The sequence below is a fragment of the Canis aureus genome, chromosome 28 (genome assembly GCF_053574225.1).
Source record: "Canis aureus isolate CA01 chromosome 28, VMU_Caureus_v.1.0, whole genome shotgun sequence".
Taxonomy (NCBI): Eukaryota; Metazoa; Chordata; class Mammalia; order Carnivora; family Canidae; genus Canis; species Canis aureus.
Genome location: NC_135638.1, coordinates 13462241 through 13487893, shown reverse-complemented (window position 1 = coordinate 13487893; position 25653 = coordinate 13462241). Strand labels below are relative to the sequence as shown.

Below are 25653 nucleotides of genomic sequence, written 5' to 3'. Positions count from 1 at the left end.
AGGCCTCATGTTTGAATCCAAGTGCCGCCTTTCTCACATAATCTCTGCTCCCCTGTACCTTCTAGATGTCTGAATAGGATGATTTACATAAATATCCTGTATACCGTGTCAGAACATTTGAATGTGAGTTTTGAACCAGGCTCTTATTAAGAAGAAATTCATTGCTGATTTAATTTAATTTAATTTTTGCATGTTAACCCTATCAAATAGCCTGCCTAGTAAATTAGATAATAAAAAAGTTAAAAATAAGTGAGTCATGTGACATTTGCAGTTAGAAAATAAATCAGAGGAGAAAAAAAGGAAGTGAATTGTTCTAAGTATACCAGAAAGGCCTCGTGCATTCATAAACTCATTTACTTTTCTCCAAATCAATATGCAGTGCTCAGCACAGAGACTATCAGAGAACTACTGAATATAAAGCACACAAGATAACAGCAGTGATTACAACATGCAATTGTGCAGCTGTGATACTAGCCCCTCCCCCTCAGCGCATCCCCTCCATCAGATTGGTTGCTATGTTAATATTTTAGGCTTAAAGGACCAGAATTAATGCATTCAGTTTTATCTCTGATGTGTTGGTTTTCTGTCAAAAACTCCTGACAGCATTAACAGCCAATGAATTGGGATAATTAGATGGAGCGATGTACCCCATCGTGTAGTCCTTGGAATCAATGGGCGCACCATCATCCCCTGCCTGGTCACAGAGCCTTGGCACAAGATGATATCCCCTCCCCATTTTTCTACAGGGCAACAATTTTCAGCTATAAATAGGCTACCATTTTTTTTTTCTCCAAATAATGAATATGGAGGATGATCTTTCTCTGTTTTGATGAACAACAGCAACCACAAAATCAGATGAAATCTGGGGAGGAAACTGGAAGAGGTGTTACAAAGTCCCTAACACTGACTTTAAGAAGAGTCTATATAGTCTGATCTTGTTACCGCCATTTTTTTTTAATGATGATGAAGTAGTTGTCTGTTAAGAGAGAGATCCTGTGTAATAGGCAAAGATCCTCCTGAGAATGTTCCAGCTCATTCAGCCTGACAGTAAAAATAGAGAAGTTTTAGAGGAAGACAACAGAAACACAGGAAGCTGACAGGGGAAGACATTGTGAAACTCTAGCATTTTCACCCCTGAAGACTGGCCTCCACCCCTCCCTACTCGGTCTCCTCCTTTCCTCCCATGCCTTTGCTCTAGAACAGCACTGTGGAAGAAGAAAGGGAAAGGATTATATATGTATCTGGTGGCCAATAAAACAAACGCCTCCTTTAGCGTCAGAAATGATTAATCTTTATGACTTTTCTTTTCACCATTTACTCAAGAATGGTTGAGAATTCAGAATTCTGCTGCTATCAACAGCTCCAATCTTCCTCATCCAGACCTACTTTCAGTTTCTAATCTCCAGTTGGTTGCTCCAGTCTAGATTTCTTCCCTTGTCTCTGTGAAATTTCCTTTCAGAGGGAGAAAGTGCTACCACGGATCATTCTGTGTCTGAACTTATGACCCCTGTGCAGAGGAAGGTGTTTTGGAAGCTCCCGCAAGGGAAGGTCCAATCCTAGGCCGCCTCTGACAAGCACCTCCAAGTGCATGAGGCTTTGCCAGGGACAGTTTGCTGAGGCCGGCTGTGGAAGTCAGCAGTGAGGTGTCAGCAGCAAGCTGGCTTCGAAAAGGAGGTGAGCTGAGGGGAGCAAGAGGTGTGGAGCTTCTGAAACTGAAGAATAGAGAGGTCTCTCTTGATTGTTTCTTCTTAGCTTGGAAGAGATGGGCTAGTAACAAGGGAGGGACATAGTATGTTTGGAACAAAGTTGGCATAATACATTCTAAAAATAAAAAAAAATAATAAAAATTAAAAAAAAAACTGGCCATAGCAAAAGTCTAATGAAATATACCATCCACCCTTAAAAAGATGGTTTCCCTTTGCCCTGGGATGTTGCTTATGATAAGAGGTTGGGTAATACCCATGGTTTTAAGTGACCCATCATTACGGATTTCTAAATGCCAAGTCACTGTCACAAAGCACCAGGCCCTATCTAGTCTGATTTATAGCTCTAGGAGGAGCGACGGACTTGAATAATTAAATAATCAAGTATCCACATAAATCCTTTCTCCAATCCCTCCTCTAAAATTTTTACTTTCCTAAAGAGTAGAGATTAATTTTTAATGTTATTAAATTAGAATAAAACCTAAGAATAGACACATTTGAACATTTGATAGAATGTACTTTCTTCCTCTTATTAGGAGAGTAGCATCTAAGGCCCCATCCTCGTTCAGCTTCTGCAAAAACTTGAAAGGGAAAATAATCCATTAAATGAAAAAGGCTAAGCACTGGAGAGTATTACTCGAATTATCCTTTAATACGACTACATAATGTTAATCAGAAATATGGTCAAAAATAGAATACGCCTCCAACTTGTGTTATCCACAAAAAGCAAAGCAAAGCTGATATGTGAATCCCACTGTAATGACTACCTGATTCTAAAAGTTTTCATTTGGTTTTTAAATATATTTATATAAATTTTCATTGCAGGAATAGAAAGTATGTTGTTGCATCATGTTTGGGGTAAATCATACGTGACCTGGAAGATCTCATGTCAATCTTTCATATTTCCCAAGATTACTTTCAATTGTAGGACCACAAGACTCTTAGGCTCTGGAAAAAAATCATGGGTGGAGTGTGTGTGTGTATGTGTGTGTATGAGATCACTCAGAATCACTTTTTAAAAATATATTTATTTGTTCATGAGAGACACACAGAGAGAGGCAGAGACACAAGCAGAGGGAGAAGCAGGCTCCATGCAGGGAGCCCGATGTGGGACTCGATCCCAGGACCCCAGGATCATGCCCTGGGCTGAAGACAGATGCTCAACCACCGAGCCACCCAGGCGTCCCAGAATTATTCTGAAATATAATTTTCCCCATACCATTTCCTATGGTCGAAACAATATAACATCTATGTATTTAAATATTTTTGAGTGAATTTATTTTATTAAATATGGTTTAAAGTATTTTAAATGACAACAATAATAAAAAGGTAATAGGTTTCCAATTCTGGTCATTCTTAATCCCCATCTTAAAGAGTATTTTGGGAACTGTAGCACCACTATCAATACACTAGTGAGTCCTTTGATTTTCTTTTTGTTTGTTTGTTTATTTAAAAAATGTAAAAGAAAGTAAAACTGGTGAGAATGAAAACAGATATTTTCAAGTATACCTTACTAAAGCAATATTGTGACCCAAATTTCTGAATAAAGAAATTTAAGTGTTTAAAAATAGACCTCTCATTTTATAAAATAGTTAATTCTACAAAGTTTTGTCAGGAGAATTTGATTAACCCACTAAATTTCATTCAAATTGAATTTTACTAGATCCTACTCAGAAAAACTGATCTCTACTGAGACAAAATTGCTGCAAACTGCATCATAATGTGTTCAAAGTATAGAATCTCCCAGATGGGACTCAGAGTAGCAACATAGGCATCTAAAAGCAATTTATGAAGTGATGAAAGCCCAAGGACACAGTGAAAACAACAATAACAAATAATGAAGCAATGGCTGAGTAGGATGTGTTATTCTTAAGTCCATCAAAGGTAATTATAAAAAGCATCTTTGATTTGGAGTTAATGATCTCTTCTTAAGATCAAATGCTTTAATTAAAACATCTTTAAATTACCTGTTTTTCATAAATGTTTTAATATAGATCAATTGGGATGTGCTCATTTTTTTAACTAATGGGAGACAAAATATGACAAAGTCTCCGAAGGAATTTAATATTAAAATTATTTAATCTGATAAGACATCTAAAAGCACACCTTTTCTTTTCAGAGCACCAAACTCTGAAAGGAAAAAAAAAAACCCAACAATTCTTAAATAACTAATAAGAATGTTAAAGCGAAAAATATCATTGACAATTTGGTTTATAATGTCATTCACTACAGTCTTATGACTCCTGGAGACTATTTTAAAAATGCATGAATGTTTATGTATTTTATTTTTTTTAATTTATATCAGTTTTACATATCATTTTTAAACTATTAGGGCTGGGGAAAAAGGATTAAGTCTACCAGGAAAAAAATTATTTTGCAGGTCATTTAGCTTAATACAATAAAATCATTTTATTTTATATCCCGAGTCTGACTCAAAGGAAGTCTGTGCATTCTTTTCAAGGTCCAAGAATAGAATTCCAAGTAATCAAGAGTACCCTAGCTGCAGTTTTAACTACCGGTACTCAAAAGTCCACAGTGATCTTGATTTGCTTTCCTTTCATTATTTTTTTTCCTGTTCTATGTTTTCTATGGTAAATTCCCTTACTGCAGGTAGACTAATTCCATCTTCCTTTGACTCAAACAGTTCCAGAGGTGATGCTTCCCAGTAGTCTCTGTGAAATCCAATCCCAGCAGGGAGAGATCTAGTTTCAAGACAGAAATCTAGTCACCGGAAATAGATAAGCTTCCAACAATTTAAAAAGGAAAATCAGGTTAAAAAATTTAATGAGGTTTCATTCTTGAAATTAGTCACGTTCTTTTATTAAAAGAAAAAAAAAAAACTCCAATGAGCCTTCTGTACCATAATAATAACTCAGATTTGCATGGTGTGTTGCAGCTTAACAAAGCTTTTTCACAGATTATTTTATTTAATTTATATGGTGCCTGTTTATTTTTCTATTAGATCTTAGAACTCTGCCATGATCTGTAATAATCTGGAGTTCGTGACTGGCTACAAACATGACGAGGGCAACAGCGGTTGAGTTGTCTTGGATAAAATATAACCCAGACCGATAATGGGAGCCCCGGAAGGCACTCGTCCATATATTGTTCCATCTCTAGCATGATCTCAGAGCCAGGACTTCAGAGATAACATCATCGTGAGACTTTAGTGCACTCAATTTGATTTTTTTATGATTCAAAATCATTTCCTGGGAGACCTTAGTTTTTAAAACCATTTCATCTTCATCACTATTTCTTTTAAGTTTTCCAGATTGAATTCTTACAGGAAAGCCTCTTTGCGATCAACAGTAAGAGAGATACTTTTGACATATTCATACGTGAAGGTAAAACCAAATGCTTCACATTGTGAAAATAGCTAACATTCTCATTTGTAAAATTCAAACAGGCATTTCCTAATCATTTGTGTAGATCCAGTTTCGATTCATAATTTCCAGACTGCCACCTGGATGCATTCAAGCTGCTCTGTGACACACAGTTGAGCTAATTTTGAAGGTTCCTCCTTTGTCTCTGGGCTCCTTCTCTTTTATCCCCCTAGGACTCTCTGCCTCAAGTTATTTTATCTGAAGCTATGTCTGAACATGAATAGACAAATGGAGAAGTGAGGCAATTATACTATTAATTCAAGCAGAAAAAGGAACACACTTTGCCTGAGTTATCTGGAAATTTCTGGCAAGTGTCTTTTTCTGTTTCATTGATCTGGAAGATTGACTACCTTCTTTTTTTGGGGGGGGGAGTGTGGATCTGGTCTATGTCACATAGCTTGAGCATTCGGTGTCTACACATGATTGCCTCATTTCCTGCTGCCTTGGACCGCATCTATTCTAGGAAGGCTAAGCCATAATAGAAAGGTTCAGGGTTCTGAGGTACAGCTCTTGTGAAGATATCCCTGTGAACGCTCAGACTGCTATTTTAAGTTCTTAATTGATCTTAAGGGTCTGTTACACCAGTCATGGTGAACTGGACCAAGCGACATTCGTCTTCAGTCATTCACTCATTCATCATTTATGAGCGCTCTGCACCATGTCCCGAGGATACAAAAATGATGATGTCTTGCCACAAACACGTGAAACTGCCCAAAGACCCATTAAAAAGGAGATATGCTACGATGGAATAGATTTGAACAGTGAGTCTACTGTGGGTGAAAGCACACACCCTCTAAAAGTTTCAAAGAGGCAGAAGCAGAAGCTGCAAAAGCAACTTCCCATGAATATACTTTTCATGCTCATCTTGTTTTATTTTTCTCCTATAAGCCCTTAAGAATGAGATAAATCAGTCTCATTGGAGATTCGTTTGCTGCTTCTCAATACTCAGTCTCTGAGAGTTCTGGGGTAGACATTCTCCACACATGAGGGCTTGGCAGAGGTTTGTCAAGCATCTCTGCCAAGGGCTCTCCCTGGCAGATGGCAACAGCTGTTTGTGATCGAGTCAAAGAACGTACAGGAGGAACTCCTGCAAAATGTCCTTTTTATTACACTAATGACTTTTTCCCTGAGAGCGGCTCTTCATTGTATCAGTGCATAATTGTTTTTGCTAATGCATTTGCTCCGATCACCCAAAAATCTAATAACTCTGTGTAATGAATCATTAACAATTTCCTTAAATTCATTTCAGTGTTTGCATGCTGGTGGTATTCAGTGTATGCTAATAAACCTAAAATATTCATGCCTTTGAGTCTGAGATTGCAGACTTGTGTTAAAAAAATTTGTTTTAGTAAGTGTACATCTTAAATCTGCATTTGGTAGAATAATGAAGTGTAAACTCTGCGGGATTATTCTTGAATACAATACTCTAATTTTCTATTCACTTTCTAAGCTGAGTTCTTTTATCTCCTTCACACGCCGTGATCACTTAGCTCCAACAAAATGACACATGGTCATGTTTAACTTAAAAGCATTAATTGGTGTTTGGTAATGGAAGACGATCAAAAGTGATTGATGCTGACCTTTTCCACTTTGATTTATTCACACTGAGATTCAGCCTCTGATTCACCTGCTGAAACAGATATTAGGGATAAGTATCTTATTATCATTATTTTTAATCAGAGAAGGGGAAAATAAACTGAGTTCTAGTCATAAAAAGACACCACTCTGCAGTACAGAAGTTTCCTACATTATTATTATTATTATTATTATTATTATTATTAAACATAAACAATGTGCCAGGTACTCTGCTCAGTGCTTAAAGTTTCCCATCTCATTTCACCCTCCCCCAAAGCCCATGGGGCTGGTACTATATTATTTTACAGATAAGAGACTGAGATTTAGAGAAGTGAAGCAACTTGCCCAAGTTGGCAGTGTTGCGTAGCGGTTCTCAATTGAAGACGATGGCGCCTTCCTGAGGACATGTGGCAATGTCTATAGATGCTTTTTATGGTCACAACTGGGCAGGAGGCAACTGTCATTTTGTGAGAAAAAGCCAGGGATACTACAGAACATTCTACAGTGCATAAGAAAGCCTCCGTAACAATCGTCTGGTTCAAAATGTCCATAGCGCTGTGGCTGAGAAACCCTGGTGCAGCAGGTGTGTGCGATGCCCACGTCACAGTTCCCTAAGCTGCTGACTTCAGAGCAGCTGTGCCCGACAGCTGGGGTGGACCCTGGGCTACAACTGCCTGCATCTCACCACCACAGGACCTAGTGCCTCCTTGCTTTTCTGCCTCGGGGCCTTCTTTGAAACACCTGTGTAGGTGCAGGGGATTGTTCAAGCATTAACACCTGGAGGCAACTCTCCCTATTCCAGATGGCAGAAATCTGGGGGCCTTCTCTACGGTTCTTCTGCATGTCCCCCCCATGGACTCCATCTTAGTTGCCTACAGCGGTGACCCACTGGCACAGCAGGCACTTACTGACCTAGTGCCATCTCCTGCTGGTGGAGGGTTGCCCCAGGATGGTCAAACACCTCTGCAATTCCAGAGAAAGCTTTGGAGCACTGGGGCAAAGCCACTCCCACCTGAGCTGGGGGTGGAAGGCTGGTAACTCTACTGCCCTGTTGTGGTATCTGGCTGAAATCAGGAACATAGGCCTTATGGGTTTTATCACTCACCTGTCTTACCTCCAATGCTCTTCGTCCTAGACTTACCTCCCAAATCAACTACCCACACCCCAAGTCCTTATTTTAAGTGCTGTTTTCAAGGGAACTCAAACTAAGGCACAAAGCTAGCAAGTCTGCTATGTTATATTGCAAATCCGATGAAAACAGAACTGCAAGCTGGCTGTGTCACCTGATAAGTGAGGGAAATCAGTCTATTAGCACCCTTTGGCTTACGAGTCCCCCTCCACTTTAAATTTCATAGTCAACCACTGGATATAGTCAACTAGGACTCTAAATTCTGTCAATACTTTGTCTTCTCCCAAGCCCAGTAACACATTCTCAATGCTGGGATCAACCTTTCTGTAGTTGTTATCTGTGCAGAAGTCACATTAACTTGTGAGAGGAAGCCAGTTGACTTGACCTATCGCAGATTTATGCTAAGAACTTGAAATTGGCCTTTGGTACTGTTTGGAAATATTTTATGAATCTTTTCATGATTTTGTTACAAACTTCTTATTCCTTTTTAGCCCGTGACCTGACTTTGTTAGCTCTTTTCTCCATGATCTCCTTGTACCATTTGACACCTTCTTCATGAAATTTTTTTCTTCAACTGCTATTATTATACTATATTTACTACTCCTTTGATCTCTCCCTGACAACTCTTTGTTTTTTTAATCTGCTAGGTTCTCTTTTTACTCCTTCCCCCAATCTGAGCACAAGATTTATCATCTGCCCCTTTTCTACACTCACTCTCTGGGCAGCTCATTCACCTCTAGACAAGTGACATGTAAATATCTGTTTCCAACTCTGATATTTCCCCTTGGTCCCAGGGTCATTTCTCACTGTCCATTTGATTAACTTGTCAGCCAATCTTCTCCTAGGTAGCCCATATGGCTCAAAAGAAGTTAAATCCTCTCCCAAGTCCAGAAATGTACCAAAATGGTCTAAGCAGAATCTCCTCTCTTGCCCAATTGGTTCAGCAATTGTCATGCAAACCAGTGCAGTTCCCTGAGATTCAAGGATATATTTGTTGGGGGTTCTGGGAGCTCTTTTTTCTTTTTTTTTAAAAAATATTTTATTTATTTATTCATGAGATACATGGAGAGAGGCAGAGACATAGGCAGAGAGAGAAACAGGCTCCCTGCGAGGAGGCTGATGCGTGACTCGATCCCCAGACCCCGGGATCATGACCTGAGCCAAAGGCAGATGCTCAACCACTGAGCCACCCAGGTGCCCCTTCTTTTATCTTCTGAGAGAGCTTTTAGAAGCAATTCTTTTTCCCTTGCTTTTTCTCAGGATATATTCCTGGGTGGATGTGACATCTGGAAGGAAGATCCTTATATTAATACCACATTGGGGATGACACCAACAAATGGAGGATTGCAGAGTCAAAAAAAAGAAAAAATCTCAAGAGAATGGAACTCAGAAAACTGGATTAAGTCTGTCCCAACGGGTGCACTACTTTTGGACATCCAGCAATGGGAGTCATGTCATTACTTGTTGTTTAAATCACTTTCTGTTACTTACAGCCAGAACCTCTTAGTGAGAAAATGCCCTGCCAAGTTTTCTTCAGAAGTACCCCCGACTCTTTCCATTCTTCCCCATTATAATTGTCATCTCTTCAATGCACATCTACTACTGGCACTGTCCTAGTAAATTTATATACCTTCATTCTCTCCTCTTTCTGATTCATCTTTCATACTGCTGCCAGGCATTTTCCTAAAAAAAAAAAAAAAAAAAAAAAAAAAAAAATTCTCGCTATGTTTCTTCATTCTGTAAATTCCTGTAATGGTTTCTTTTTGTTTCAGCTTTTAATCCAAACCCCCAAGATTTGTTCTTAAGACTTTTCATAACCAAATTTCACTTTATATATACTCAATATGGTTTTTCGGGTTCCCCAATATTTCATGACAATCTTTTTCCCTAATATCTCTCCCCTGAGAAGCGTTTCCCCAGTGAAATTCAATATGTACTTTGAGTCTCTATTCAAGTTCTAGATTTATGATAAACTCCTCTTGAATAGAGATAGCCTCTATTTATTCAAATAGTCTTTATTAGGTACATACTGTATGTTCTAGGCCCTCAATAAGGCAGTGGAGCTACAAAGACAAATGTCTGAAAAAATGTCTGAAAAAAATCTTCCTAGGAGAGCAACAGTGAAAAAAAAGTTGAGAAGCCCTGTACCGGATACTGGGTGAATAGCAGTGAACAACAAGGAAAACAAACTCTCGTTCTTGTGGAGCTTATATATGAGAGGAGGACCCACAGGAAACAACATAAATAAGCAAAATACATAATGTGGCAAAAAGGAAGCAATAAATAAAAAAAGAAAAAAGTAAAGGAAGGCCATAGGAAGTGGTTATATGGAAGGAAAGGACATTGACCCTTGAGCTAAGGGTGGTCAAGAACATTTGAGTCAAGGCCTTCTTGAGTGAGGGAGTGAGAATGTCCCATCACAAATGAAACAGATTTTGCAAAGGCCCCGAGGCACAAACAAACTTAGCACGGGGAGAAGTTAGGAAAGGATATCAAAAAGCCATTTCAAAGTGTCCCCAGGACCCAAGTCATGATGAGCCAAGTAAGGATCTTGTTTTTAACTTTAACAACAAAGGAAGTCACTACAGTGCTCTGAGGAGGAAATGGTACTGATAATAATAATAACTGATTGGTACTTTTCCTGGGCTCGCTGTCATTGCTGTGCTGAGAATGACGTGGACAAGGCAAGCAGGGCACCAGGGAGATTAGTTGGGAGGTCTACTGGCTAACCTGCTAGGGCTGCTGTGACAAAATACTATAGACTGGGAGGCTCAATAATAGAAATGTATTTTTCACAGTTCTGGAGACTGGAATTACAAGATCAAAGTGCTGGCAAGGTTTTTATTCTGAGACCTCTTCCCTAGGCTTGTAGGTGACTACCGTCTTGTTGTGTGCACACATGGCCTTTTCCTCAGTGTGTGTGCACATAGAGAGAGTGCGCACAGGTACTTCCTTGTGCCTTCCTCTAAGGGCACGATTCATTCCAGGGCTCTAACCTCATGACTTTATCAAATCCTAATCACCTCCCAAAAGCCCCAGCACTGAATATCATCACAACGGGGTCAGGGATTCAAACTAAGAATTTTGGAGGGACACAAACATTCAGTCCCTAACAGGAGGTTACTGCAATAACTCAGGTGAGAGACGGTGGGGGGCTCGTATGACGTGGTGTGGTAGTGAAAGATAGAAGTGAAGATAGTTTTAAAGGCAGAGCAGACTCAATGTGTTGATTGATCTCATGCGGGAGGTGAGAAAAAGAGGAGTTTTCAGCAAAGATGCCGCGGGGTTTTGGAGAGTCATGGTATTATTTCTTTTTTAAGATTTTATTTATTTATTTGAATCAGAGAGAGAGAGAGAGAGAGAGAGAGAGAGAGAGAAAGCACCAGCAGGGGGTGGGGCAGTGGGAGAGGGAGAAACAGACTCCTCTCTGAGCAGGGAACCTGGTGCGGGGCTCAATCCCAGGACCCTGAGATCATGATCTGAGCGGAGCAGACCCCCAGCTGACTGAGCTTGCCAGGCACCCCTCATGGCATTATTTTTTTACTGAAGTTTTCAATATGGATAAGTAGAAGAACACAAACAAAAACAACTAAGATTCTTTGGAACACTGAAATTTGAAAACATTTGATCTAAGGATCTCAATTTATAAGTAGATGTGTAGGATATTTTCAATTCAATTCAATTCAATTCTGTTTGACACAATAGTTGGGTAAAACTGGCCGGGGATTGAAACCATCTAGCAATGCCCGTGGCAGTCTCGCAAAACTGAAGAACTATCCTGCACGGATTCCAATACTGGTCAGAAACACTGGTGCAGTTTCTTTTTTGTAGTATTTATTTTTTCAAATCTCATCTTGCACTTCAAGGCAATAGAAAACAGAGTATTTTACTGCCAATTCTTTAGGGCCTTCCCTCCCCTCCCCATTCAGTGAGGCTCTCAATGCCTTGAGGGCAGATGTGATCTCTTGGATTTCTTTCACATCCTCCTTGAGAGAATAGCATAAAATCCTTTATTTTGGTGTCTCTCTCTTGTCTCTTCCCTCTTCCTCTCTCTCTCTCTCTGTCATTCTCTTTTTCTCTCCCCATATGCAGTATATACTCTCATTTTATCCATTTCTTACTGGAGTTCAAGGAGTGATATATGCAAAGCTGATCCTAACCATGGTTAAGGACTGACTTTTGCTTTAAGGACTTAGCATACAGGACCTGATAAATAAATATTAGCTCTTAATAATGATAATAACAGGAGGCATCTAAAATGCTCGACTGAAGCAAACAAATGCCTTAGTTAAAAGGTCTTCTAGCTGCCATCCCTTTGCCTATTCTCTTAAATTCAATCTTAATAATAGGATTTAAAAATTACTGTCAAGGGGCACCTGGGTGGCTCAGTGGTTGAGCCTCTGCCTTCCACTCAGGTCATTATCTTGGTGTCCTGGGATCAAGCCCCGCATCAGGCTCCCTGCAAGGAGCCTGCTTCTCCCTCTACCTGTGCCTCTGCCTGTCTCCCTGTGTCTCTTGTGAATAAATAAATACAATCTTTAAAAAGAAAAAAATAAAAATTACTGTCAAGTTAATAAAGTTTATTTTCTTAATCTTAACATAATCTCAACTCTTTAATATTTATTTCTTTATATTCTCTCACAAATCTTGTCCACATGGAGTTGATTTTTTATTAGAAATAATAATACCAAACATGCCTTATTCACTTAGAATCATTTTGTAAATACAGTTTCAATGTTTCTGATTATCACAGTGATCATTTTAACAGCTGCATTACAGCCCATCACATTTACTGATAGCTCCTTCCTTTTGTGCTGGATAATTTGTTTCTCATCTTTAATTAGTTATGTCTGATATTTCTGCCTTGTCTTTCTGTCATCGATTCTTTTTATCCTCTATTATATACAACTCCTCCTCCATGGATTATTGTCTATTTGCTTGGTTTCTGACTATTGTGATTTATATATGCGTGCATCAATTCACCTATCCACTTTAGCTCTGATCAATGATAGTAGCTTGATCCTTCTAGCTTTTCTTCGATATTTATATACCTGGCTCCCAATAGGTGGTGCTTCAGATCTCTGTGGCTCAGGAAGGATTTGTTATAGCTTGAGGCATATGTGGGAAATCGGTGGGATGTTTCATGGTAGGAGAGAACACATATACCAGAATAATTGAAACGTTTTAAATATAAAAGCCACATATTTTTTCTTTCAATATTATGAAATATATCTTTACTAAATATTTATGTATTCACTAAATTATAGTAAATATGCTCCCAGGGTACCTGTGGATTACTTGGTGATAATAAAAAATGACAACTAAATAGTGTCCTCAATATTCTTCTCAAGAAAAGTAAACAGATCCACAGCAATCATAATATTACTTCATATGCCTAAATTAGGATGGAGTAATGCTTTTTTTAAAAAAAGATTTTATTTATTTATTCATTCATGAGAGACACAGAGAGAGAGAGAGAGAGAGAGAGAGAGGCAGAGACACAGGCAGAGGGAGAGGCAGGCTCCATGCAGGGAGCCCGACATGGGACTCAATCCCGGGTCTCCAGGATCACACCCTGGGCTGAAGGCCACACTAAACCTCTGAGCCACCCGGGCTGCCCTGGAGTAATGCTTTTATAGACGATGTAGTCTGGGTTCAAATAACATTTATTAAATGCAAAGAATTTGCTTTTGACTTCAAGGCAAAAAATAAATCTATCAAAGTTAAGACTCAATATAGACACAGGTCAGATTCCATTATGAAAACTCAAAGAATCCAAGCAAAGTAAGCTAATTTAGTTAAGGTTGTAATTAAACAGTCTGCAGAAGTAAATTTTATATATTTGATAAAAAGGAGGAAAAAAATCTATTCAACAAGCAAGATGAAATGTTTAGGAATTAAGTGTTAAGATTTATTTAAGGATCTACACAAAGAACATTTTAAAATGCTACTGAAACATGCAGAAGAAGACGAATATATAGAAAGGTATTTCACTTCTTTAATAGGAAAAAACTGCATCATAAAGCTGAGCTTCAATAAAAACAGCAGAAGCATTTGGGAATTATTTTGGAATCAGACAAGCTGGTACTAAAGGTCACATGGAAAAACAAAAAACAAGAATAGTCAAGAAAAATCTGGAGCAGTCACCGGGAAGACTAGCTCTTCCTCATATTCAAACGTATTTTAAATCTTCAGTAATAAAAACAGTGTGGTACCTGAATAGAAGGACAGATCAATGGAATTGAATAGAAAAAAAATAAAAGGAAATTTAACATACAAAGAAGGTGGCACCCCAAATCAGTAAGACAAAGGTAGATTTTTCAGTTGACCTGATATTGGGTCAATTAATGAGGTCTTAAGCAATGTGTAAATTGATAGCACATCTTGATATGGACCCTCTGTCCAGCTTCACTTCTCCCAAACCACCCCCCACTCATCCTCTAGACACTACTCTCCAGTAACATACTTGCACAAAAGCCTTTGTCACAAGTTCTGCTTTCTAGGAAACATAGACAAAGGCACTTATTTTATCTCTAACCTCCTCTTCTCCTGCCCATCTACACTCTTTTTTTAAAAAAAGATTTTATTTATTTATTCACAAGAGACATATAGAGAAAGACAGGCACATAGGCTAGTGTGTACAATTCCCCCACTAATCTCATGTTCTCTGCCTCTTGGATCCAAGGAAGGCCCAGGAAACCTGTGCTGCCATTTGGTTGCCCCTATTCTCCTTACAGCAAAAGGTTTACATTTAGTGTCTCTTCACCTTCAGGACATTTCTTTTTCTGGCTCTTTGTGGGATCTGCTGCTACCGTGCTCCTCCTGCACAGTATTCTAGATCTGCTCCTTCCTCCAGTGTCTACCACTCTGAGCAGGCTTCTCATTTTTATACAGCCTGGAGTTTTAACTCCTCTCCTGGTTTTACTAAAAATGGCACCAGAAATAAAATTTTAGGTGCTTTGCTTTCCTACTCCTGTATTTCTTGTTGCTTTTTGGATTATTTTCAGCAAGAGAAGAGATAAATGCTGACCTAATGTCATCATTACATTCCAAAAGGAAACCCTACATTTCTTGATAAACAATGGTGAATTTCCTCATTAATACCATTAACAAACATTTGATTCTACCTAAACAAAAATAGGCTTTTGGTTCAAGTACCAAAAGGGTTTCCTTATCAACATTACATTAGGAAACTCTTTTATGCCCACATGCTTATTACATGAGCACTATGTGCATAGACTATGTGATCTAGTCATGACAGATTAACTCAGGTGATCCACTCATGCACCACAGCCTATGGTCTCTCCTGTTCTTTTGCTTCCATACTCCAACCACAAGTATTCTTGCATCTAACTGATACTCTTTTCTCTTCAAACTTAATTTTCTCCCAATGTATCACATGTTCTTGGTTTACTTTCCTTCAGTATCCAACCTAGGCCCTCATATAACATTCATTTTAACAATTTCTTGGTAGTACGTGATTTCCATAACCATCTGCTATATTTGCCCAAGAAAAGCCCAATCCCAGGTCAATCTAAATGTCTATTTTCTCTTCTCTGATACTGAGTACTGATAGAAAACTTATAGCACGTAACAAGGGAGACGTGTTACCAGCAGATAATTGGCTCCTAATCTCAGTCAAGCAATGGTTATGGTAATAATAACAATTGCTAACAACATTTATTCATTTATTTAAAGCTTTCTTATGGCAAGGAGAGACTTTGGAGTCATTTTGTTCATATTTGATATCCAGCTCCCTAATTTACTAGCTATATGACTTTAGATAAGTTATTCTACCTCTTGATTTCAGTTTTCTCATCTATAAAATGGAGAAAATAAGAGTACCTACCTCTTAGTTCTATTGGGAGTGTAGAATGAGATAATATGATTAAGGGATAAGACTGGTGTCACACACATAGTTTACACTCACTAAGCGGTAGCTAATGTCAGTGTAATTGCTACATATTTTTAAGACACATTTTTCAGACAGAAAACTAAGTCACAGAATATATTCCAAGGACTATAAATTCCATAAAGGCAGTGTCTTTGTTTGGGCTGCTATAACAAAATATCACAGACTGGGTGGCTCCTAAACAGTAGAAATTTATTTCTCACAGTTCTGGAGGCTGGAAGTCCAAAAATGGGTGCCAGCAGGGACAAATTCTGATGAAAGACCCCTTCGGGCTTATAGACTGTTGACTTCTTATGTGTCCTCACATGGCAGAAGGAGTTGGGGAGCTCCATGGGGTTCTTCCATAATAGCACTAATTCCACTCTTGAGAGTTCCGTCTTTATGACCCTAAGCACCTCCCCACCCAAGCCCTACTTCCTTGTTCTATCACATTGGGCATTAGAATTTCAACATATGAGTTTTAGGGAGGCATAAACATTCAAACCATAGTGGGCAGTGGCTCTATTGCTACGTTTTGCCTCTTGTTGTTGAATATCTAATATTTTGCATAATCCCTGGCACATATGAGAGTCTGTTATTCAACAAATAGGTGCTAAATGAAAGAATGAATGAATGAATGAGCAAAGACACTTTCCATAGGTCACACAGCTAAATAAGTGGCAGAGCCAGTATTTGAACTCAGATTGCTTAGACTTGCCAGTCACATTTACTTCACTTTGCCTTCTATTACTCAAAGCAAGTCATAAGACAACTGGATTTCAAGGATTAGGGAAACAGACTACAGTTCTTACAAGAAGAGCTACAAAGATTATGTGGCCATAAGCAAAAAACCACAGACATCCTCTCCCATTTCCTACTCACATCTTTACCGTTCTCCTTGAGTCTCCTAGTCTCTTCATATATGCCCACTTTTGGAAAATAAGTGATTTCTAACTTTGCAGAGAAAGTGGAGAATCTCAGGCAGAAATTACTTATGCTTCCTGCTTCTACCTGCACTTAATTGACTGTAGATTGTGCCTCCCCTACCCCTATCCACCTATCTCCCATATCCTTAGTGGTTTTGATACTTATATCTTTATTTTTAATTCCAGGATCAGAGATGTACAGGTCTTTCTCCTGAAAAAGACTTGTCTCTACCATTATACCTGTTCCCTCTTCTACTTTTTCCTCAAGAAACTCCCATCATCACTAAAATCTTTGAATAATTTATATTTCTGTTTTAAGTTTCATGCCATTTTATAAACATGCAGATATCTTTTCCATCTTTTTTGGGGGAAAACCCTTTATCTTTTGTTTTTAGTCACATGAATATATTTGCAAAGAGATGTCTCCACTTACTATCTCTTTTTCTTTACTTTCTCTTGATGTCTCAACCCATCACCAATTTACACCAACATTTTAAAAAACACAAATTGTTTTCACCAAAGTTACCCATGACTTCCTAGTTGTTTAATGGATTTGCTTGAATCGTTACTGTATGGTTCATAATTCTTTCACTAATTTCTTTTCTCTACTCGTGTTTTAAATGTTGGCTTAAATTAACACCTTTAACAACTTTGCCCATGACTGAAAAAATATGACTGCATGCTGGATGATCTCATGCAGTCCTTGCTGTTAACCGTCATCATAAAGGCTGTATTATCTCTCCCATGTGCTCTTAGGGTCATATTCAACTCCCAAATGGACATTTGCTCCTAGATATTCTACTATCAATATATTAGTTCTCCATTGCTGTATAACAAACCATCTTAAAATATAGTATCTTTAAAAAACAATAATTAAAAAAAAACAATAATTTATTCACTCATGATTCGGTAATTTGGGGCTTAGCTGGCTGGTTGTTCTGCTGGCCTGGCCTGGGGTCATGAAGGTGTCTGCAGGCAGCTAATGGACTGGCTGGAGACTGGTTTGTGTTGAATGGCCCATTCATGTATTTGGGGACTTAGCTCAAAATGCTGGAATGGCTGGAACTCTCTCGCTTCATGTTCTCTCTGGTTCTCAGAAGCTACTTTCTTCACAAGGTGATGACAGCATTCCGAAAAGCTGAGAATAGAAACTGTAAGACCACTTGTGGTTGAGACTTGCCAAATACATGTTACTTCAGCCACATTCTCTTGGTCAAAGCAAATCATATGACCAGCTGTATTTCAAGAAGTGGGAAAATAGACTCCATGTCTTGTTAAGAAAACCTGCAAAGAATTTATATTTAAATGATTACATACACCTTATACTTAACATTCCCCTAACTGGTATTTATCATCATCCTTGAATTTTCTGATACTCCAGAATTTTCTGTTTTAATTCATGTAGTCCCCAGGTGAGAAATCTAAGAACAATGATCAACAATCCTTTGTTTTTCAAGTCCAGTCTCCAGGTTCTGTCAAATTTATCATCTCACTTTCTCTCACATTCTTATCTCCTTAGCTTCAAGCCTATGCATCTTCAAACGGAAAGTCCAATTCTGCCTTTATAATCTACTCTTACTATTCCTGCTAGGGTGATCTATCGGAGGTGCAAAATGATCAGCATGCATCAAAGTAGATGTATATCCTTTTTAAATAAAGTTATTTTTGTTGTCTGGTACCTGAATCTCATTCCTATGATTGGTTGGTTTTATATCTTCCTACTGCAGCTAGAAAGAATTATCATTGTTTACCCAGCCCTTGGTTGTTGGGCTGCATAACCATAACCTGGCCAGCCCCATCAGACATGCCTACTGCAGACTTTGAATCCAAAGCAAAAAGTGGCAGCCACATCCAGTCTCCCAGGAAATAGTGCCAGGAGTGGCCTCCAGAGTCCAATGCCAAGGCACAGTGGTAGGAGTTCCAGTGTCCAGTCATCAGATATAGGGCATCAATATTTTTGCCCAGTTTTATGTCATGGCACTGCTGTCTTTTATTCCTGCCTATTTTCTGAGCCTGTTTCCAGTCTTCTATGTAATTCTGTGTAACACTCAATGGTTTTTGGATATATTGGGCTTTTTGTTTCTCTTAAAATTGGCCAGAGTTGATTTCTGTTGCTTACAAATCAGAACTTTGTATGCTTCCAACGTTGTTGCTTCACATATTTTAGTGAATCATTCATGAACTAATTTTGAGTAAACATTTATTGAATGAATTATTGAACCTGGTTTCTGACTTCCAGGGGCAGGCCATCTATGAAGGGAGAAGAGACTCAAAAGCATGAAAAAGTTCCATGATATTGTTGTCAGTATTTTGGAGTTAGATAAATTATAACTGACTTTATGACGTGCTCTCTGGGCTTTGGTAGATGTTCTATGTTGGTGCTGTTAGAGAAAAACCATTATATGGGCTTGGCCCTTAGGGCAAGCAGTTAGGAGATTTCAAGGACAAATAAAATTAATTTAATTTTTTAAAGATTTTATTTATTTATTCATGAGAGACACAGAAAGAGAGGCAGAGACGCAGGCAGAGGGAGAAGCAGGCTCCCTGCAGGGAGCCCGATGCAGATCTATCCCTGGACCCCAGGATCACACCCTGAGCCAAAGGCAGATGCCCAAACACTGAGCCATCCAGGCATCCCTAAAATTATTTTAATTTTAAGAGAAAGACAGTAGTGCTCTGTTTTATTAATAAAATGTTGTGTAGGAAGTATAATTTAATCAACTAAGCGTTACACTATTGCACAATGGCAAGAAAAATAAGTGACTACACATTGTGCCACTCTTTCTCTTTTAAATTGTAACAAATTTACTCTGATCCAATCATCTTGGCACAATCTAGTTAAAATCCAAAAATTAATAACCAACATTCATTAGTAATTCTAGATGGCATTATGAAATGTCCAGAGGTTTGAAGTAATCTCATTCTATGTCAGTTGATTCCTGCTGAGCTAGATCTTCATTGGTAGAAAAAAATGAAGATACATGGTACTTGTTGCTAAATGAATGCAACAAGCAGTAAGTTTAATAGTGTTCAGAGAACTTTTGCAAATAGTGCCATTCCTTTTTCATTCCAGACTAATATTGCCTTTCTATTCATTATGCTTTTGTTTTTTGTTTTTAAAGATTTTATTTATTTATTCATGAGAGACTCACGCACACAGAGAGAGAGAGAGAGAGAGAGAGGTAGAGACACAGGCAGAGAGAGAAGCAGGCTCCATGCACCAGGAGCCCGACATGGGACTAGATCCGGGGTCTCCAGGATCAGGCCCTGGGCCGAAGGCAGGCGCTAAACCGCTGAGCCACCCAGGGATCCCCCTATGCTTTTGAATATATATATATGCTGGTAACATTTTATGAACTGGAGAGATCAGAGAAAATTTATTAGAAATTTATTAGAAATTCAAGAAATTCGAGCTGGGTTGTGACACATTACAAAGATTTAGATATGGATATGCAGAGAGACAAAGGAGGTCGTTAGTGAGTAGGGAATGGACTGGGTAAGATATATGGATGAGAAACTGTATTTGGCATGGTAGAGTGGAAATAAAATTCCAGCTCAGTTGAAGAGTATTAAAATCATGCAGTAATTAGAGAAGGCATTGGGGAAGGTAAAATTAAGGATAAGGAATTGCCGTTGACAATTTGTAAGTGGAGAAGGAATGGATGTCGTGTCTAGAACGATCAGGTCAACAGTCCTGTGCATGACGGATGGAAGTGAAGAGATACTGGAGTCAAAAATGGTAGGTAAGGTGGTTAATGCAATTATTACCTCATACGGTTATTGAATTATCAGCTCACAAGGATTTGGCAGTGAATCAGATAATAGGAAGGAAAAAAGCAGAGAATTTTAAAGATATCATGAAGCATAAATTTGCAGAACTTAAACATAGGACATGGAAGTCAGGAGACAAATGAATGAGAGTTAGAGAGTTAGTAGTTTGATGGTTTATCAATATAGAGAGGCATGGCCTCACTAACACAGGTGAAGTCAGAAGAGGATAATTTTAAAGAAAAAAAAAGACAAATCTGGTTTGTCTTTGGCAGATACATTGACTTTGAACATCCAAGTGGAAATGTTCAAGTTTCATTTGTATGTTATAGCCTAAAAGAGACACTCAAGGCTATAAACTATCCTCAGAGTGAAGATGGTTTGGTGTGGGATGAATGAACTAATGAGAAAAGTAGATCTCTGGAAATGGCCTTGCAGTGGAGCTAGGAGGAGAAAGAAGAAAGCGAAGAGGACTGAGAATGAACTCTCCAAGAAACAAACAAATAAACAAACAAACAATGGAGAAGTAAAAATGGGCCCTGGATTTGGAGAGTTAAGCAAGAATAGATACATTAATAGTACCAAATGCTAGTTCAGCATTTTCCAAATATCCTTGAGTTTGTTGCATTTATGCCATAATAATTATCTATGGCTAAAGAAAACCTTCCTAATTAAATATTTGCTATATGAAAAAATTTCTGTGGGTTAGGAATTCAGGAGTAACTTAGATGCAATGTTTTAGCTTGGTGTCTCTCATGGGGTTGCAAACAAGATGGCAGCTGAGGTTGTAGTTATCTGAAAGCCTGACCGGGGCTGGGGGCTTTGCTTCTAAGATGGCTCAGTCACATGAGTAGAAAGTTGGCACTGGCTGTTGGCAAAAGACCCTAGTTCTCCACAAGGATCTTTCCACAGGGTACTTAACTGTCCCTGAAGCATGGCAGTAGACCTCCTCCAGAGTAAGTGATCCCGAAGAGAAAACAGGAGGAAAATCACAATGTTATTGGTGATCTAAGCTCAGAAGTCCCACTCCAACATTTTTTACAATACCCTACTGATAAGACATGTCAGCACTATTCAACATCAGAGAGGACTAGACACAGGTAGTGAATAGCAAGAAGGGAGAATCATTGAGGGGATTTTAGAGGGTATCTTAGCAGGAGGTAAGGATCATTGAGGGTATCTTAGAGGTTGGCTACCACAACGTGCCTCGTCTTGTCACTGATCAGAAACTTAGAAGTATTTGGTCTTTCCTATAAAACTAGTGACTGCTAACAAATCAAGTTGATGGAAAAGTTCCTAAAATAATGAACATACCATATCTTTTGTAATTAATTCTTTTCTTCTTCCTGGTCCATTAGATTTCTCCATCAATATATGCTCTGAACTTGTAACTTGGAATGCAGTATTATGAAATAATTGGTGAAATCCATGGGGTCAGTAACCATTCGTGAACATTATCCCCCTTAATGAGATACTTAATGTAAAGCAGATGGATTAATGATGTTTCCTGGATCATTTGTTGATTATTAATTCTTGCTTTCCTTGTCTTCCCAAGGGATGCATTCTGCTTTAAAGGCAAATTGATTTTTTACATTTTTATTGTAATTCTATGTGTATTCCTTTATCATTTTAAATGCTCTTCCAGTATGATAAATAAGCAAGGTCTACATTAATTAATTAATTAATCAATTAAATTAATATTTAGTGAAAACACAGATGGCATTTTCACAATAGGCCATTCTTCTCAGATTTGAATGTGTAGAAGAATCACCCAAGAAACTTGTTTATAGATGCAATTTTCAGAGCCCTACTCACAAAAATTAACTCTTTAGGTTTGGAATAGGGCCCTGGAAAGAGAATTCTGAATGAGTAGCCAAGATAATTATGAAATAGGTGGATCCATGGAATTATAAAGACCTTCTTCTTAGGAAAAACTTTCATTAGCTTATAATGCTTATATCCAGCATTTGGCAGAATAAATTGGAGAGAATAAAAAGTTTCTGAGAAAAGTAGCTACCAAACAGTTCTTAAAAGAATATACTTTCAGCAAATACATAAAGGAAGAACAGAACTTTCTATAGTTACTAGACAAGGCCTGAAGAAAGAGGTACCATGCAAAGCAGCCAGGTATGGAAAATACTAGCATTTCTAATTATAAGGGTTAAATTATTTAGCATGAAGTGCTTAATACAGTAACAGTCGCCCAGTAAAACTTTCATAAAATGTTCTTGATGATGATGATGATACTATAAATTGGATCATTCAGACTGGACCAGACTGGACCAGAATGTATGTTATTTTCTTGGAAATAGTGGTTAAAGATGACCACCCATTAATCAGCGAGTAGAACTAAACATTGAAATCAGACCCTATTGTGTATATAGTCTTAATAGTTCACAATATATAGGTATGAAGAGTGAAGTGTATATAGTTCTTAACTCCATGAGTTCAGACTTCTTCAAAAAATACCTAGCTGCTTCAAGAAAAAAAACACAAACAAGAAAAACAAAGGACGTCTGTATCAGTTTCCTAGGGCTGCTGTAACAAAGTCCCATAGACAGAATGGTTTAAAGAACAGAACTTTAAGCACCTCACAGTTCTGGAGCTAGAAGCCTGAGATCAGGGTGTCAGTAGTGTTAGATCTTCCTGAGGACCAAGAGGAAAGAAACTGTTGCAGGCCTCTCTCCTTGGCTTGTAGGTGGCCATCTTCTCCCTATATGTGTCTGTGTGCAAGTCTCCTTTTCGTATAGGACACCAGTCCTATGGGATTAGGGTCCACTTTAGTGATCTCATTTTATTATTTTTTTAATTTTTTTTTTAATTTATGATAGTCACAGAGAGAGAGAGAGAGAGAGAGAGGCAGAGACATAGGCAGAGGGAGAAGCAGGCTCCATGCACCGGGAGCCCGACGTGGGACTTGATCCCGGGTCTCCAGGATCGCGCCCTGGGCCAAAGGCAGGCTCTAAACCGCTGCGCCACCCAGGGATCCCTAGTGACCTCATTTTAACTTGATTACCTCTGTAGAAGTACCAGGGGTTAGGATTTCAACATATGAATATTGGGAAGGACACAATTCAAGCCATGACAACCTCTCTCCACTCTCCTTGCAGGGTCTTGTTTTCTTTATAAACTTTCAGATTGGGATTGAGTGTCCCTAATGAGTAGGCTTAGCATGGAACACACACACACACACACACACACACACACACACACACGACAAAGATGTCAAAGCCTGCTTTTCCCACATAGTGCTTTTGTAATAAAGCTTTTTTTTTTTCTTTTGGCATGGGTGGGAATGGTGAAATTGGTAATGAGAGCAATATAAAGGAGTAAAGTCCTTACCATAAAAAGGATTATGCTCACATGGCACACAAGGAATAAATGTACGGGGGAAAATGAGATAATGGTACAGAAATGTCCACTAACTGAATTGAATTCAGCTTAGGATGTGACCAAATTTAATGAGCGATGTTTTGAGTGTAGTACAGAGGAGGTGCTCATGAACCATACTCATTACTACTTCACAACTACTAACCTGGCGTTCCTCTAGAGAGACTTCATTTGAAGGGGTACCTGGGTGGTTCAGTGGTTGAACATCAGCCTTTGGCTCAGGGCGTGATCCCAGGGTCCTGGGATTGAGTCCCACATCAGGCTCCTGGTGAGGAGCCTGCTTCTCCCTCTGCCTGTGTCTCTGCCTTTCTCTCTGTGTCTCTCATGAATAAATTAATACAAACTTAAAAAAAAGACTTCATATGAAATAAGTAAGAATGGGCCACAAGCAGAAAGAAATGACCAGTAAAATAGAACTAGTAGGACCTATTTGTCTGGAGTCAGTGCTTTTGTTTATAATCTTAAATAATAGGTACAAAGTGGTCAGTCATCTTCACTTTTATAAAGTCTTCCCTTTTGTTATTCTTATTTTCTTTGGCTCTGACTTTTTGTCTCTTTAAATATTTTCATATTACTATACATCATTTTGTAAGTCCTTTGAAATAGCATTTGGAATAAGATGAGAAATAAATACAATAAAATGTTCTGAAGGAATTGTCTTGCTTTATTTTGTTCGCCATAAGGAAAATACTTTTATAACTCAAGCCAGCTTTCAAAAGCTTAAACTATAAACAAGAAATATGAGCTAAGGAAAGGTCAAATAATGGATAAAACAAAATCATGTAATTTGGATAAGATGTGTTTTTCTTTTTTTATGAGAGAGTAGAATTGCGTCAATTTAGTCGATTGTAGGTTTAACAGGAGAAAAGGTCACAGATCCATAGCTGCATGCACTTCATGCAATAAACTAAGAAAGAGAAGTGAATAATAGTGATTTATGGAATTCCTCTTGATTCTGACACTTCATTATTTTTATACAGAAATAGCATTTCTAGTGTATGCTTTTGGCATTATGTTTCCTCATCTTGCTCTGAAATAATATATATACTGCAATGAGCCATCTCATTTTATAGTTTTCTAGCAAGAAAATAGTATAGTATTTTCAGCTGTATTTCTGAAAGTATGGAAAAGAATGGCATAAATATGAAATCCAAAATTCAAAACTTACTTCTTACAAATTTTTACACACACACACACACACAGACACACACACACACTTACACACAAACCATTTCACTAACTGGCATATACAGTTTTAAAAGAAATAACAAAATTAAAATGATAAGGCTTTATTGTTCCTTTTTAGCTGAGTTTTTACATCAAAAATTTAATTATACTTTTGAACCAGTACAATTGCTTAAAAACTAGAGAACAGACCTTTATTTGTAGCAAGATATTAATATGGTTCTCCTCACTGCCTATCAGTTTTTTGTTGAATATGGAACTTTCTCATAAGTGACACAAGGCACAGAATTTTAAGAAGGATGGAGAAAGTTTGATGTGTGTGGCAAAAATCTGTGGCCTGTATATTATGATTTGGCTACAAACTCATCATATGATTATGACTCTGACTCTGGTCTACCACTAGATAGTAGTGGTGTCGTCAGGTTGGACCTGAGATTAAATCTTTACTTTGACACTCAGTTGGAAGAGGAGTTTAAATTTTCTAAGCTTCAGTTTCCCCATCTGTAAAATGAAGATGTTGATGGCCATTTTGTAAGAACTTAAAGAGAATAAAATGAGATAATATATGTGATGTTAGGCATTACCTCTCATAGCACTTTCTAAGAATAGTCCAAAGGTTAATTGGATGACATGAGAATGTTTAAAAATAAGAATTCTTGAAAATTCGACTGGAGGGAAAAGTGGTGATTAGATTGGCCAATGC

At 38.2% G+C, this 25653-nt stretch overlaps 2 long non-coding RNA genes across 6 annotated transcripts in view; one reads left to right on the top strand and one right to left on the bottom strand.

Annotated features, from left to right (window-relative positions):
* Positions 1-9451, top strand: part of LOC144300435 (uncharacterized) — a 29733-nt gene extending 20282 nt beyond the window's left edge. The window contains exons 1-2 of one of the 3 annotated variants that reach the window (XR_013367061.1): positions 1194-1674; positions 4666-6395. This is a non-coding gene — a long non-coding RNA (uncharacterized LOC144300435). Of the gene's footprint in view, positions 1-1193; positions 1675-4665; positions 6396-9050 lie in introns of those variants that run through there. The other 2 variants (XR_013367059.1, XR_013367060.1) reach the window with 2 other exon arrangements.
* LOC144300433 (uncharacterized) overlaps positions 1-16040 on the bottom strand; it is a 34255-nt gene extending 18215 nt beyond the window's left edge. The window contains exons 1-5 of one of the 3 annotated variants that reach the window (XR_013367058.1): positions 15640-15899; positions 12842-12898; positions 9421-9473; positions 6667-6716; positions 1387-1767 (exon numbers count right to left, since the gene is read on the bottom strand). This is a non-coding gene — a long non-coding RNA (uncharacterized LOC144300433). The other 2 variants (XR_013367057.1, XR_013367056.1) reach the window with 2 other exon arrangements.
* Between the last annotated feature and the right edge of the window lie 9613 nt (positions 16041-25653).